The following is a 13,742-nucleotide window of genomic DNA, read 5'->3' on the forward strand; positions in this document are numbered from 1 at the left end:
AAACAATTATCAATGGCTTTTCTTTCACTGCGGGATTTGAGTTTCTTTTCGCTAACTTAATTTTTCTAAATCTCTTTCAATTGTTGAAATTGACGCTCAATTTCTATTTTTATTATAAGCGCCTTCAAGGTTACCTCTGTTGTTGCACCTCTTCGCGCTAAGTCGATGACTATATTGCTCTCGGCAGCGACCGCCTCGTCTAGACGTTCTGTGTCGAGTTTGCATACCGCCCAGTCGCGATTTGTAAACGGCGGTTTTGTCCTCGGGACTCGGTTTGCTAACTGAAACTCTATGTAGTAGTGGTCGCTAGCCGGGTAGGTACTCTCCAACACCTTCCATTTAATTATACGCAGATGCAGACTCGGGCGCAGACACTGGCATAGACGCGAGTACAGACGCAGTCAAGTGCGCAGACGTAGTCTCTCCCGCAATCTTCTGGTTCAGTGAAGGCACATTTTACCTTCATTACCCCCTCCGTGATGGGGGAGTGGACATTTCTTAGCCCCTTTATGAACCCTTCAAGGTTCGCTAATGCAGCCTTGAGCCGCAACCTACACTTTTCCATGTCGACGTTTCTTGAAAAACTAGCCAGACCAAAAGCACCCGGAAAATCCGGAAAAATTTCACCTGGTGTAAATGCACCCGGAAAATTCAAGAAAAAATAACGAAAAAACTACCCTTTAACCCGAATGTCTCCGGAAAATTCGAGGAAAACAGGACACTGTCCCGGAAAAGTCTTTCACACCAGCCAAATTTAAAGTGTCGAATACGGCACTCGGAACCTTCTCCGGAAAATAGGGAAAACCTATAAGGCCTTCCAAATGTCGGAAAAATCTAGGAAAAACCAGGAAGATCCCGAACCCATGAAAAGCTCCGGCTTTTCCATCGGCCTCTAAACGCTTTCGATTTCTAATAGTTTGTAATTGTAGATTCAGCGTCGTTCGGAAAAACAAAGCGCTGCACCCGACGTCCATTCATATTGACTCTGTTTCATTTTGATGATTGAAAATGCCTAAAAAGTCTTCTCATGTTATAAGGTAGTTAGAAATGCGTCCCATTTTGACCAGAACTGTCCTGGTTTCGACATATTGATTGAGCAAGTAGTGACTGCATTGAGAAAAATTAGGTTAAGCTCTCACAGCATTTTAATCTAAGAAAATGGGTAGACAGCGGAATCGATTGAGCGCCTGAGAATATACATTTTTGCAAAAACGAATAAAACAAATTAAAAAGCAAAATGAATTAGGGCCAAATTGTCCATACACTCGAAAAACGATAGCGGCAAATTTAGTTTGGGGGCGGACGAAAACCATCACAAAGCTTTGGTGAGTTTAAAATACTTTTAATAATACAAATGGTGGAAAAGTGGACGAAGGGCGTGTTTATACAACCTAGTTGACGATTCTTGAACGACGAGCTAATTCCGGACTCAAAAGCTTTGTATATCAAAATCTACGATAGTTTAATACGATTCCATACTTGTCTTTATTTTGAACAATTTCACAGTGAATAATGTGTATAGCTCGTTGTATATACTGCAATCTATTTTTCATCAACCGTAAAAACTTTATAATTTAAATGATTAACTTTTACTCTTCATGTTAACGGTTTTGGTATTACATAAACAAATTTTAAACTTTTTATTATTATAAATTATGTATATCTATTTATAATTATAGCTTGCATTCTATGTCTTCCTGCGAAAAACTCGAATTAGCTTCGGATAATTTTGCCTGTATAATACACATTATCGGACGTTATTTAGCGCTGGGGCAATAACTAGCAATATTATGACTAACAAAACAGCAACTGTTTTGCTACATTTTGAATCAAACTATCGTTTTAATTATTGCAGAAATGTCAAATGACGAAGAAAAGCTAGGATATCTATTTGAAGATGAGCCTCTGTTTCCGGAACTAGAGGGCAGTCAGGTCAGTGTCGATGGTTTAACCGCTTAATATAGTATTCGTTGAATTGTGAATATTTTACCTTTTATTAATGTTGGAAAATATTTTTGCATTAGTTTGTCTTGCACGGCGATGCCAGTGAGCCCGGAGCTAGTGAGCAACAAGCAGCAGCTGTTGCAAGCGAGCCCGGTACTAGTGAGCAACAAGCTCCAGCTGTTGCCAGTGTGGCCGGTACTAGTGAGCAACAAGCTGCAGCTGTAACTAGCGAGGAAGCTCTTCGGTAAGCAATGTTACAGGCGCGCCTTGGAGTTTATTACTCTAATTTAATTACGTCAATCTTTAAAACACATTTGTCTAATATAAATATTTTTTGGATGTTTTCGTATGTAACTGCGTCTCAAAGATCCGTTGTATAATGTATATTATGTAATGCACGCGCAAAGTAAATCGTAACGCTTTTCTTTCCTCAGAAATACACCGTCAACGAGCATGGCCGAACACCCGACGGAGGACGTAAAACGCCATAAATGCGACTTCTGTCCATATACCTACAAGTATATAAGTGGATTAACCCGGCATATGAAGATACATGTGCAAGCTGCAGCTGTTGCTGCCAGTGAGGAAGCTCGTCGGTAAGCAATGTTACAAGCGCGCCTCGAAGTTAATTACTCTAATTTAATTACGTCGAGCCTTGGAACGCATTTGTCAAATATAAATGTTTTTTAAACGTTTTTGTATGTAACTGCGTTTCAAAGATCCGTTGTTTAATGTACATTATGTAATACACGCCAAAGTAATCCGTAACGCTTTTCTTTCCTTAGAAACACACCGTCAACTAGCATGACGGAACACCCGACAGAGGACGAGAATTACGTTATATGCGACCACTGTCTAAAAAGATTCAAGCACCTATCAGGATTACGCTTGCATATGAAGATACATGGACCTCGCAAATTAGTAAGCTGTCCCACGTGTGGCAATACTTTCAGTAGTCCCGGTATGCCATTCTTGTAATATTATATTATAAATAATACAAAAATACGTAAAAACGTCGAGTATAATTTAATTGTTTTTTATAGCTGGACTAAGAAAGCACAATAGAGACAGACACTTGAAAAAGAAAATGCACCGGTGTCCATTATGTGACTACGAGTCAGTAGAGAAGACGAAGGTGAGGCGTCATATGAGTCACTGCCACTGATTGTTCAACATTATTTTGTATTACGCATTGAACAAACAAAAATATGTTTTTTTACTAATAAAGAAAAAATAGATTCAGTTTAGTTATATTTATATATTTAGTTTAAACATTTATTAAGTTAAGTTTAACAATATGTTGTTTATTATAACGCGCATTGAACCAGAAAAAATATGTATTTTAATACTAATAAAGATAAAATAGTTTTAACAGTAAAAACAGTTTTAAATATCACAATTATTAATTAAGACACATAAATCAAACAATATTACAAATTTTGTTTTAAATAAAAACAATTATCAATGGCTTTTCTTTCACTGCGGGATTTGAGTTTCTTTTCGCTAACTTAATTTTTCTAAATCTCTTTCAATTGTTGAAATTGACGCTCAATTTCTATTTTTATTATAAGCGCCTTCAAGGTTACCTCTGTTGTTGCACCTCTTCGCGCTAAGTCGATGACTATATTGCTCTCGGCAGCGACCGCCTCGTCTAGACGTTCTGTGTCGAGTTTGCATACCGCCCAGTCGCGATTTGTAAACGGCGGTTTTGTCCTCGGGACTCGGTTTGCTAACTGAAACTCTATGTAGTAGTGGTCGCTAGCCGGGTAGGTACTCTCCAACACCTTCCATTTAATTATACGCAGATGCAGACTCGGGCGCAGACACTGGCATAGACGCGAGTACAGACGCAGTCAAGTGCGCAGACGTAGTCTCTCCCGCAATCTTCTGGTTCAGTGAAGGCACATTTTACCTTCATTACCCCCTCCGTGATGGGGGAGTGGACATTTCTTAGCCCCTTTATGAACCCTTCAAGGTTCGCTAATGCAGCCTTGAGCCGCAACCTACACTTTTCCATGTCGACGTTTCTTGAAAAACTAGCCAGACCAAAAGCACCCGGAAAATCCGGAAAAATTTCACCTGGTGTAAATGCACCCGGAAAATTCAAGAAAAAATAACGAAAAAACTACCCTTTAACCCGAATGTCTCCGGAAAATTCGAGGAAAACAGGACACTGTCCCGGAAAAGTCTTTCACACCAGCCAAATTTAAAGTGTCGAATACGGCACTCGGAACCTTCTCCGGAAAATAGGGAAAACCTATAAGGCCTTCCAAATGTCGGAAAAATCTAGGAAAAACCAGGAAGATCCCGAACCCATGAAAAGCTCCGGCTTTTCCATCGGCCTCTAAACGCTTTCGATTTCTAATAGTTTGTAATTGTAGATTCAGCGTCGTTCGGAAAAACAAAGCGCTGCACCCGACGTCCATTCATATTGACTCTGTTTCATTTTGATGATTGAAAATGCCTAAAAAGTCTTCTCATGTTATAAGGTAGTTAGAAATGCGTCCCATTTTGACCAGAACTGTCCTGGTTTCGACATATTGATTGAGCAAGTAGTGACTGCATTGAGAAAAATTAGGTTAAGCTCTCACAGCATTTTAATCTAAGAAAATGGGTAGACAGCGGAATCGATTGAGCGCCTGAGAATATACATTTTTGCAAAAACGAATAAAACAAATTAAAAAGCAAAATGAATTAGGGCCAAATTGTCCATACACTCGAAAAACGATAGCGGCAAATTTAGTTTGGGGGCGGACGAAAACCATCACAAAGCTTTGGTGAGTTTAAAATACTTTTAATAATACAAATGGTGGAAAAGTGGACGAAGGGCGTGTTTATACAACCTAGTTGACGATTCTTGAACGACGAGCTAATTCCGGACTCAAAAGCTTTGTATATCAAAATCTACGATAGTTTAATACGATTCCATACTTGTCTTTATTTTGAACAATTTCACAGTGAATAATGTGTATAGCTCGTTGTATATACTGCAATCTATTTTTCATCAACCGTAAAAACTTTATAATTTAAATGATTAACTTTTACTCTTCATGTTAACGGTTTTGGTATTACATAAACAAATTTTAAACTTTTTATTATTATAAATTATGTATATCTATTTATAATTATAGCTTGCATTCTATGTCTTCCTGCGAAAAACTCGAATTAGCTTCGGATAATTTTGCCTGTATAATACACATTATCGGACGTTATTTAGCGCTGGGGCAATAACTAGCAATATTATGACTAACAAAACAGCAACTGTTTTGCTACATTTTGAATCAAACTATCGTTTTAATTATTGCAGAAATGTCAAATGACGAAGAAAAGCTAGGATATCTATTTGAAGATGAGCCTCTGTTTCCGGAACTAGAGGGCAGTCAGGTCAGTGTCGATGGTTTAACCGCTTAATATAGTATTCGTTGAATTGTGAATATTTTACCTTTTATTAATGTTGGAAAATATTTTTGCATTAGTTTGTCTTGCACGGCGATGCCAGTGAGCCCGGAGCTAGTGAGCAACAAGCAGCAGCTGTTGCAAGCGAGCCCGGTACTAGTGAGCAACAAGCTCCAGCTGTTGCCAGTGTGGCCGGTACTAGTGAGCAACAAGCTGCAGCTGTAACTAGCGAGGAAGCTCTTCGGTAAGCAATGTTACAGGCGCGCCTTGGAGTTTATTACTCTAATTTAATTACGTCAATCTTTAAAACACATTTGTCTAATATAAATATTTTTTGGATGTTTTCGTATGTAACTGCGTCTCAAAGATCCGTTGTATAATGTATATTATGTAATGCACGCGCAAAGTAAATCGTAACGCTTTTCTTTCCTCAGAAATACACCGTCAACGAGCATGGCCGAACACCCGACGGAGGACGTAAAACGCCATAAATGCGACTTCTGTCCATATACCTACAAGTATATAAGTGGATTAACCCGGCATATGAAGATACATGTGCAAGCTGCAGCTGTTGCTGCCAGTGAGGAAGCTCGTCGGTAAGCAATGTTACAAGCGCGCCTCGAAGTTAATTACTCTAATTTAATTACGTCGAGCCTTGGAACGCATTTGTCAAATATAAATGTTTTTTAAACGTTTTTGTATGTAACTGCGTTTCAAAGATCCGTTGTTTAATGTACATTATGTAATACACGCCAAAGTAATCCGTAACGCTTTTCTTTCCTTAGAAACACACCGTCAACTAGCATGACGGAACACCCGACAGAGGACGAGAATTACGTTATATGCGACCACTGTCTAAAAAGATTCAAGCACCTATCAGGATTACGCTTGCATATGAAGATACATGGACCTCGCAAATTAGTAAGCTGTCCCACGTGTGGCAATACTTTCAGTAGTCCCGGTATGCCATTCTTGTAATATTATATTATAAATAATACAAAAATACGTAAAAACGTCGAGTATAATTTAATTGTTTTTTATAGCTGGACTAAGAAAGCACAATAGAGACAGACACTTGAAAAAGAAAATGCACCGGTGTCCATTATGTGACTACGAGTCAGTAGAGAAGACGAAGGTGAGGCGTCATATGAGTCACTGCCACTGATTGTTCAACATTATTTTGTATTACGCATTGAACAAACAAAAATATGTTTTTTTACTAATAAAGAAAAAATAGATTCAGTTTAGTTATATTTATATATTTAGTTTAAACATTTATTAAGTTAAGTTTAACAATATGTTGTTTATTATAACGCGCATTGAACCAGAAAAAATATGTATTTTAATACTAATAAAGATAAAATAGTTTTAACAGTAAAAACAGTTTTAAATATCACAATTATTAATTAAGACACATAAATCAAACAATATTACAAATTTTGTTTTAAATAAAAACAATTATCAATGGCTTTTCTTTCACTGCGGGATTTGAGTTTCTTTTCGCTAACTTAATTTTTCTAAATCTCTTTCAATTGTTGAAATTGACGCTCAATTTCTATTTTTATTATAAGCGCCTTCAAGGTTACCTCTGTTGTTGCACCTCTTCGCGCTAAGTCGATGACTATATTGCTCTCGGCAGCGACCGCCTCGTCTAGACGTTCTGTGTCGAGTTTGCATACCGCCCAGTCGCGATTTGTAAACGGCGGTTTTGTCCTCGGGACTCGGTTTGCTAACTGAAACTCTATGTAGTAGTGGTCGCTAGCCGGGTAGGTACTCTCCAACACCTTCCATTTAATTATACGCAGATGCAGACTCGGGCGCAGACACTGGCATAGACGCGAGTACAGACGCAGTCAAGTGCGCAGACGTAGTCTCTCCCGCAATCTTCTGGTTCAGTGAAGGCACATTTTACCTTCATTACCCCCTCCGTGATGGGGGAGTGGACATTTCTTAGCCCCTTTATGAACCCTTCAAGGTTCGCTAATGCAGCCTTGAGCCGCAACCTACACTTTTCCATGTCGACGTTTCTTGAAAAACTAGCCAGACCAAAAGCACCCGGAAAATCCGGAAAAATTTCACCTGGTGTAAATGCACCCGGAAAATTCAAGAAAAAATAACGAAAAAACTACCCTTTAACCCGAATGTCTCCGGAAAATTCGAGGAAAACAGGACACTGTCCCGGAAAAGTCTTTCACACCAGCCAAATTTAAAGTGTCGAATACGGCACTCGGAACCTTCTCCGGAAAATAGGGAAAACCTATAAGGCCTTCCAAATGTCGGAAAAATCTAGGAAAAACCAGGAAGATCCCGAACCCATGAAAAGCTCCGGCTTTTCCATCGGCCTCTAAACGCTTTCGATTTCTAATAGTTTGTAATTGTAGATTCAGCGTCGTTCGGAAAAACAAAGCGCTGCACCCGACGTCCATTCATATTGACTCTGTTTCATTTTGATGATTGAAAATGCCTAAAAAGTCTTCTCATGTTATAAGGTAGTTAGAAATGCGTCCCATTTTGACCAGAACTGTCCTGGTTTCGACATATTGATTGAGCAAGTAGTGACTGCATTGAGAAAAATTAGGTTAAGCTCTCACAGCATTTTAATCTAAGAAAATGGGTAGACAGCGGAATCGATTGAGCGCCTGAGAATATACATTTTTGCAAAAACGAATAAAACAAATTAAAAAGCAAAATGAATTAGGGCCAAATTGTCCATACACTCGAAAAACGATAGCGGCAAATTTAGTTTGGGGGCGGACGAAAACCATCACAAAGCTTTGGTGAGTTTAAAATACTTTTAATAATACAAATGGTGGAAAAGTGGACGAAGGGCGTGTTTATACAACCTAGTTGACGATTCTTGAACGACGAGCTAATTCCGGACTCAAAAGCTTTGTATATCAAAATCTACGATAGTTTAATACGATTCCATACTTGTCTTTATTTTGAACAATTTCACAGTGAATAATGTGTATAGCTCGTTGTATATACTGCAATCTATTTTTCATCAACCGTAAAAACTTTATAATTTAAATGATTAACTTTTACTCTTCATGTTAACGGTTTTGGTATTACATAAACAAATTTTAAACTTTTTATTATTATAAATTATGTATATCTATTTATAATTATAGCTTGCATTCTATGTCTTCCTGCGAAAAACTCGAATTAGCTTCGGATAATTTTGCCTGTATAATACACATTATCGGACGTTATTTAGCGCTGGGGCAATAACTAGCAATATTATGACTAACAAAACAGCAACTGTTTTGCTACATTTTGAATCAAACTATCGTTTTAATTATTGCAGAAATGTCAAATGACGAAGAAAAGCTAGGATATCTATTTGAAGATGAGCCTCTGTTTCCGGAACTAGAGGGCAGTCAGGTCAGTGTCGATGGTTTAACCGCTTAATATAGTATTCGTTGAATTGTGAATATTTTACCTTTTATTAATGTTGGAAAATATTTTTGCATTAGTTTGTCTTGCACGGCGATGCCAGTGAGCCCGGAGCTAGTGAGCAACAAGCAGCAGCTGTTGCAAGCGAGCCCGGTACTAGTGAGCAACAAGCTCCAGCTGTTGCCAGTGTGGCCGGTACTAGTGAGCAACAAGCTGCAGCTGTAACTAGCGAGGAAGCTCTTCGGTAAGCAATGTTACAGGCGCGCCTTGGAGTTTATTACTCTAATTTAATTACGTCAATCTTTAAAACACATTTGTCTAATATAAATATTTTTTGGATGTTTTCGTATGTAACTGCGTCTCAAAGATCCGTTGTATAATGTATATTATGTAATGCACGCGCAAAGTAAATCGTAACGCTTTTCTTTCCTCAGAAATACACCGTCAACGAGCATGGCCGAACACCCGACGGAGGACGTAAAACGCCATAAATGCGACTTCTGTCCATATACCTACAAGTATATAAGTGGATTAACCCGGCATATGAAGATACATGTGCAAGCTGCAGCTGTTGCTGCCAGTGAGGAAGCTCGTCGGTAAGCAATGTTACAAGCGCGCCTCGAAGTTAATTACTCTAATTTAATTACGTCGAGCCTTGGAACGCATTTGTCAAATATAAATGTTTTTTAAACGTTTTTGTATGTAACTGCGTTTCAAAGATCCGTTGTTTAATGTACATTATGTAATACACGCCAAAGTAATCCGTAACGCTTTTCTTTCCTTAGAAACACACCGTCAACTAGCATGACGGAACACCCGACAGAGGACGAGAATTACGTTATATGCGACCACTGTCTAAAAAGATTCAAGCACCTATCAGGATTACGCTTGCATATGAAGATACATGGACCTCGCAAATTAGTAAGCTGTCCCACGTGTGGCAATACTTTCAGTAGTCCCGGTATGCCATTCTTGTAATATTATATTATAAATAATACAAAAATACGTAAAAACGTCGAGTATAATTTAATTGTTTTTTATAGCTGGACTAAGAAAGCACAATAGAGACAGACACTTGAAAAAGAAAATGCACCGGTGTCCATTATGTGACTACGAGTCAGTAGAGAAGACGAAGGTGAGGCGTCATATGAGTCACTGCCACTGATTGTTCAACATTATTTTGTATTACGCATTGAACAAACAAAAATATGTTTTTTTACTAATAAAGAAAAAATAGATTCAGTTTAGTTATATTTATATATTTAGTTTAAACATTTATTAAGTTAAGTTTAACAATATGTTGTTTATTATAACGCGCATTGAACCAGAAAAAATATGTATTTTAATACTAATAAAGATAAAATAGTTTTAACAGTAAAAACAGTTTTAAATATCACAATTATTAATTAAGACACATAAATCAAACAATATTACAAATTTTGTTTTAAATAAAAACAATTATCAATGGCTTTTCTTTCACTGCGGGATTTGAGTTTCTTTTCGCTAACTTAATTTTTCTAAATCTCTTTCAATTGTTGAAATTGACGCTCAATTTCTATTTTTATTATAAGCGCCTTCAAGGTTACCTCTGTTGTTGCACCTCTTCGCGCTAAGTCGATGACTATATTGCTCTCGGCAGCGACCGCCTCGTCTAGACGTTCTGTGTCGAGTTTGCATACCGCCCAGTCGCGATTTGTAAACGGCGGTTTTGTCCTCGGGACTCGGTTTGCTAACTGAAACTCTATGTAGTAGTGGTCGCTAGCCGGGTAGGTACTCTCCAACACCTTCCATTTAATTATACGCAGATGCAGACTCGGGCGCAGACACTGGCATAGACGCGAGTACAGACGCAGTCAAGTGCGCAGACGTAGTCTCTCCCGCAATCTTCTGGTTCAGTGAAGGCACATTTTACCTTCATTACCCCCTCCGTGATGGGGGAGTGGACATTTCTTAGCCCCTTTATGAACCCTTCAAGGTTCGCTAATGCAGCCTTGAGCCGCAACCTACACTTTTCCATGTCGACGTTTCTTGAAAAACTAGCCAGACCAAAAGCACCCGGAAAATCCGGAAAAATTTCACCTGGTGTAAATGCACCCGGAAAATTCAAGAAAAAATAACGAAAAAACTACCCTTTAACCCGAATGTCTCCGGAAAATTCGAGGAAAACAGGACACTGTCCCGGAAAAGTCTTTCACACCAGCCAAATTTAAAGTGTCGAATACGGCACTCGGAACCTTCTCCGGAAAATAGGGAAAACCTATAAGGCCTTCCAAATGTCGGAAAAATCTAGGAAAAACCAGGAAGATCCCGAACCCATGAAAAGCTCCGGCTTTTCCATCGGCCTCTAAACGCTTTCGATTTCTAATAGTTTGTAATTGTAGATTCAGCGTCGTTCGGAAAAACAAAGCGCTGCACCCGACGTCCATTCATATTGACTCTGTTTCATTTTGATGATTGAAAATGCCTAAAAAGTCTTCTCATGTTATAAGGTAGTTAGAAATGCGTCCCATTTTGACCAGAACTGTCCTGGTTTCGACATATTGATTGAGCAAGTAGTGACTGCATTGAGAAAAATTAGGTTAAGCTCTCACAGCATTTTAATCTAAGAAAATGGGTAGACAGCGGAATCGATTGAGCGCCTGAGAATATACATTTTTGCAAAAACGAATAAAACAAATTAAAAAGCAAAATGAATTAGGGCCAAATTGTCCATACACTCGAAAAACGATAGCGGCAAATTTAGTTTGGGGGCGGACGAAAACCATCACAAAGCTTTGGTGAGTTTAAAATACTTTTAATAATACAAATGGTGGAAAAGTGGACGAAGGGCGTGTTTATACAACCTAGTTGACGATTCTTGAACGACGAGCTAATTCCGGACTCAAAAGCTTTGTATATCAAAATCTACGATAGTTTAATACGATTCCATACTTGTCTTTATTTTGAACAATTTCACAGTGAATAATGTGTATAGCTCGTTGTATATACTGCAATCTATTTTTCATCAACCGTAAAAACTTTATAATTTAAATGATTAACTTTTACTCTTCATGTTAACGGTTTTGGTATTACATAAACAAATTTTAAACTTTTTATTATTATAAATTATGTATATCTATTTATAATTATAGCTTGCATTCTATGTCTTCCTGCGAAAAACTCGAATTAGCTTCGGATAATTTTGCCTGTATAATACACATTATCGGACGTTATTTAGCGCTGGGGCAATAACTAGCAATATTATGACTAACAAAACAGCAACTGTTTTGCTACATTTTGAATCAAACTATCGTTTTAATTATTGCAGAAATGTCAAATGACGAAGAAAAGCTAGGATATCTATTTGAAGATGAGCCTCTGTTTCCGGAACTAGAGGGCAGTCAGGTCAGTGTCGATGGTTTAACCGCTTAATATAGTATTCGTTGAATTGTGAATATTTTACCTTTTATTAATGTTGGAAAATATTTTTGCATTAGTTTGTCTTGCACGGCGATGCCAGTGAGCCCGGAGCTAGTGAGCAACAAGCAGCAGCTGTTGCAAGCGAGCCCGGTACTAGTGAGCAACAAGCTCCAGCTGTTGCCAGTGTGGCCGGTACTAGTGAGCAACAAGCTGCAGCTGTAACTAGCGAGGAAGCTCTTCGGTAAGCAATGTTACAGGCGCGCCTTGGAGTTTATTACTCTAATTTAATTACGTCAATCTTTAAAACACATTTGTCTAATATAAATATTTTTTGGATGTTTTCGTATGTAACTGCGTCTCAAAGATCCGTTGTATAATGTATATTATGTAATGCACGCGCAAAGTAAATCGTAACGCTTTTCTTTCCTCAGAAATACACCGTCAACGAGCATGGCCGAACACCCGACGGAGGACGTAAAACGCCATAAATGCGACTTCTGTCCATATACCTACAAGTATATAAGTGGATTAACCCGGCATATGAAGATACATGTGCAAGCTGCAGCTGTTGCTGCCAGTGAGGAAGCTCGTCGGTAAGCAATGTTACAAGCGCGCCTCGAAGTTAATTACTCTAATTTAATTACGTCGAGCCTTGGAACGCATTTGTCAAATATAAATGTTTTTTAAACGTTTTTGTATGTAACTGCGTTTCAAAGATCCGTTGTTTAATGTACATTATGTAATACACGCCAAAGTAATCCGTAACGCTTTTCTTTCCTTAGAAACACACCGTCAACTAGCATGACGGAACACCCGACAGAGGACGAGAATTACGTTATATGCGACCACTGTCTAAAAAGATTCAAGCACCTATCAGGATTACGCTTGCATATGAAGATACATGGACCTCGCAAATTAGTAAGCTGTCCCACGTGTGGCAATACTTTCAGTAGTCCCGGTATGCCATTCTTGTAATATTATATTATAAATAATACAAAAATACGTAAAAACGTCGAGTATAATTTAATTGTTTTTTATAGCTGGACTAAGAAAGCACAATAGAGACAGACACTTGAAAAAGAAAATGCACCGGTGTCCATTATGTGACTACGAGTCAGTAGAGAAGACGAAGGTGAGGCGTCATATGAGTCACTGCCACTGATTGTTCAACATTATTTTGTATTACGCATTGAACAAACAAAAATATGTTTTTTTACTAATAAAGAAAAAATAGATTCAGTTTAGTTATATTTATATATTTAGTTTAAACATTTATTAAGTTAAGTTTAACAATATGTTGTTTATTATAACGCGCATTGAACCAGAAAAAATATGTATTTTAATACTAATAAAGATAAAATAGTTTTAACAGTAAAAACAGTTTTAAATATCACAATTATTAATTAAGACACATAAATCAAACAATATTACAAATTTTGTTTTAAATAAAAACAATTATCAATGGCTTTTCTTTCACTGCGGGATTTGAGTTTCTTTTCGCTAACTTAATTTTTCTAAATCTCTTTCAATTGTTGAAATTGACGCTCAATTTCTATTTTTATTATAAGCGCCTTCAAGGTTACCTCTGTTGTTGCACCTCTTCGCGC

The 13,742-nt window shown here is 37.9% G+C and overlaps 4 long non-coding RNA genes across 4 annotated transcripts; all 4 read left to right on the plus strand.

Annotated features, from left to right (window-relative positions):
• Positions 1–2,129: 2,129 nt before the first annotated feature.
• Positions 2,130–3,325, plus strand: LOC148233959 (uncharacterized). Its single transcript, XR_015810082.1, has 2 exons — positions 2,130–2,905; positions 2,988–3,325. It is a non-coding gene; the product is annotated as an uncharacterized LOC148233959 (long non-coding RNA).
• Positions 3,326–5,525: 2,200 nt separating this feature from the next.
• On the plus strand, positions 5,526–6,721 carry LOC148233960 (uncharacterized). Its single transcript, XR_015810081.1, has 2 exons — positions 5,526–6,301; positions 6,384–6,721. It is a non-coding gene; the product is annotated as an uncharacterized LOC148233960 (long non-coding RNA).
• Positions 6,722–8,921: 2,200 nt separating this feature from the next.
• On the plus strand, positions 8,922–10,117 carry LOC148233961 (uncharacterized). The gene is made up of 2 exons (XR_015810079.1): positions 8,922–9,697; positions 9,780–10,117. It is a non-coding gene; the product is annotated as an uncharacterized LOC148233961 (long non-coding RNA).
• A 2,200-nt stretch (positions 10,118–12,317) lies between these two features.
• Positions 12,318–13,513, plus strand: LOC148233962 (uncharacterized). The gene is made up of 2 exons (XR_015810080.1): positions 12,318–13,093; positions 13,176–13,513. It is a non-coding gene; the product is annotated as an uncharacterized LOC148233962 (long non-coding RNA).
• The last annotated feature ends 229 nt before the right edge of the window (positions 13,514–13,742 follow it).

The sequence above is a fragment of the Plectrocnemia conspersa genome, unplaced genomic scaffold, assembly GCF_051122295.1.
Source record: "Plectrocnemia conspersa isolate PC_06_02 unplaced genomic scaffold, ASM5112229v1 ptg000006l, whole genome shotgun sequence".
Lineage (NCBI taxonomy): Eukaryota > Metazoa > Arthropoda > Insecta > Trichoptera > Polycentropodidae > Plectrocnemia > Plectrocnemia conspersa.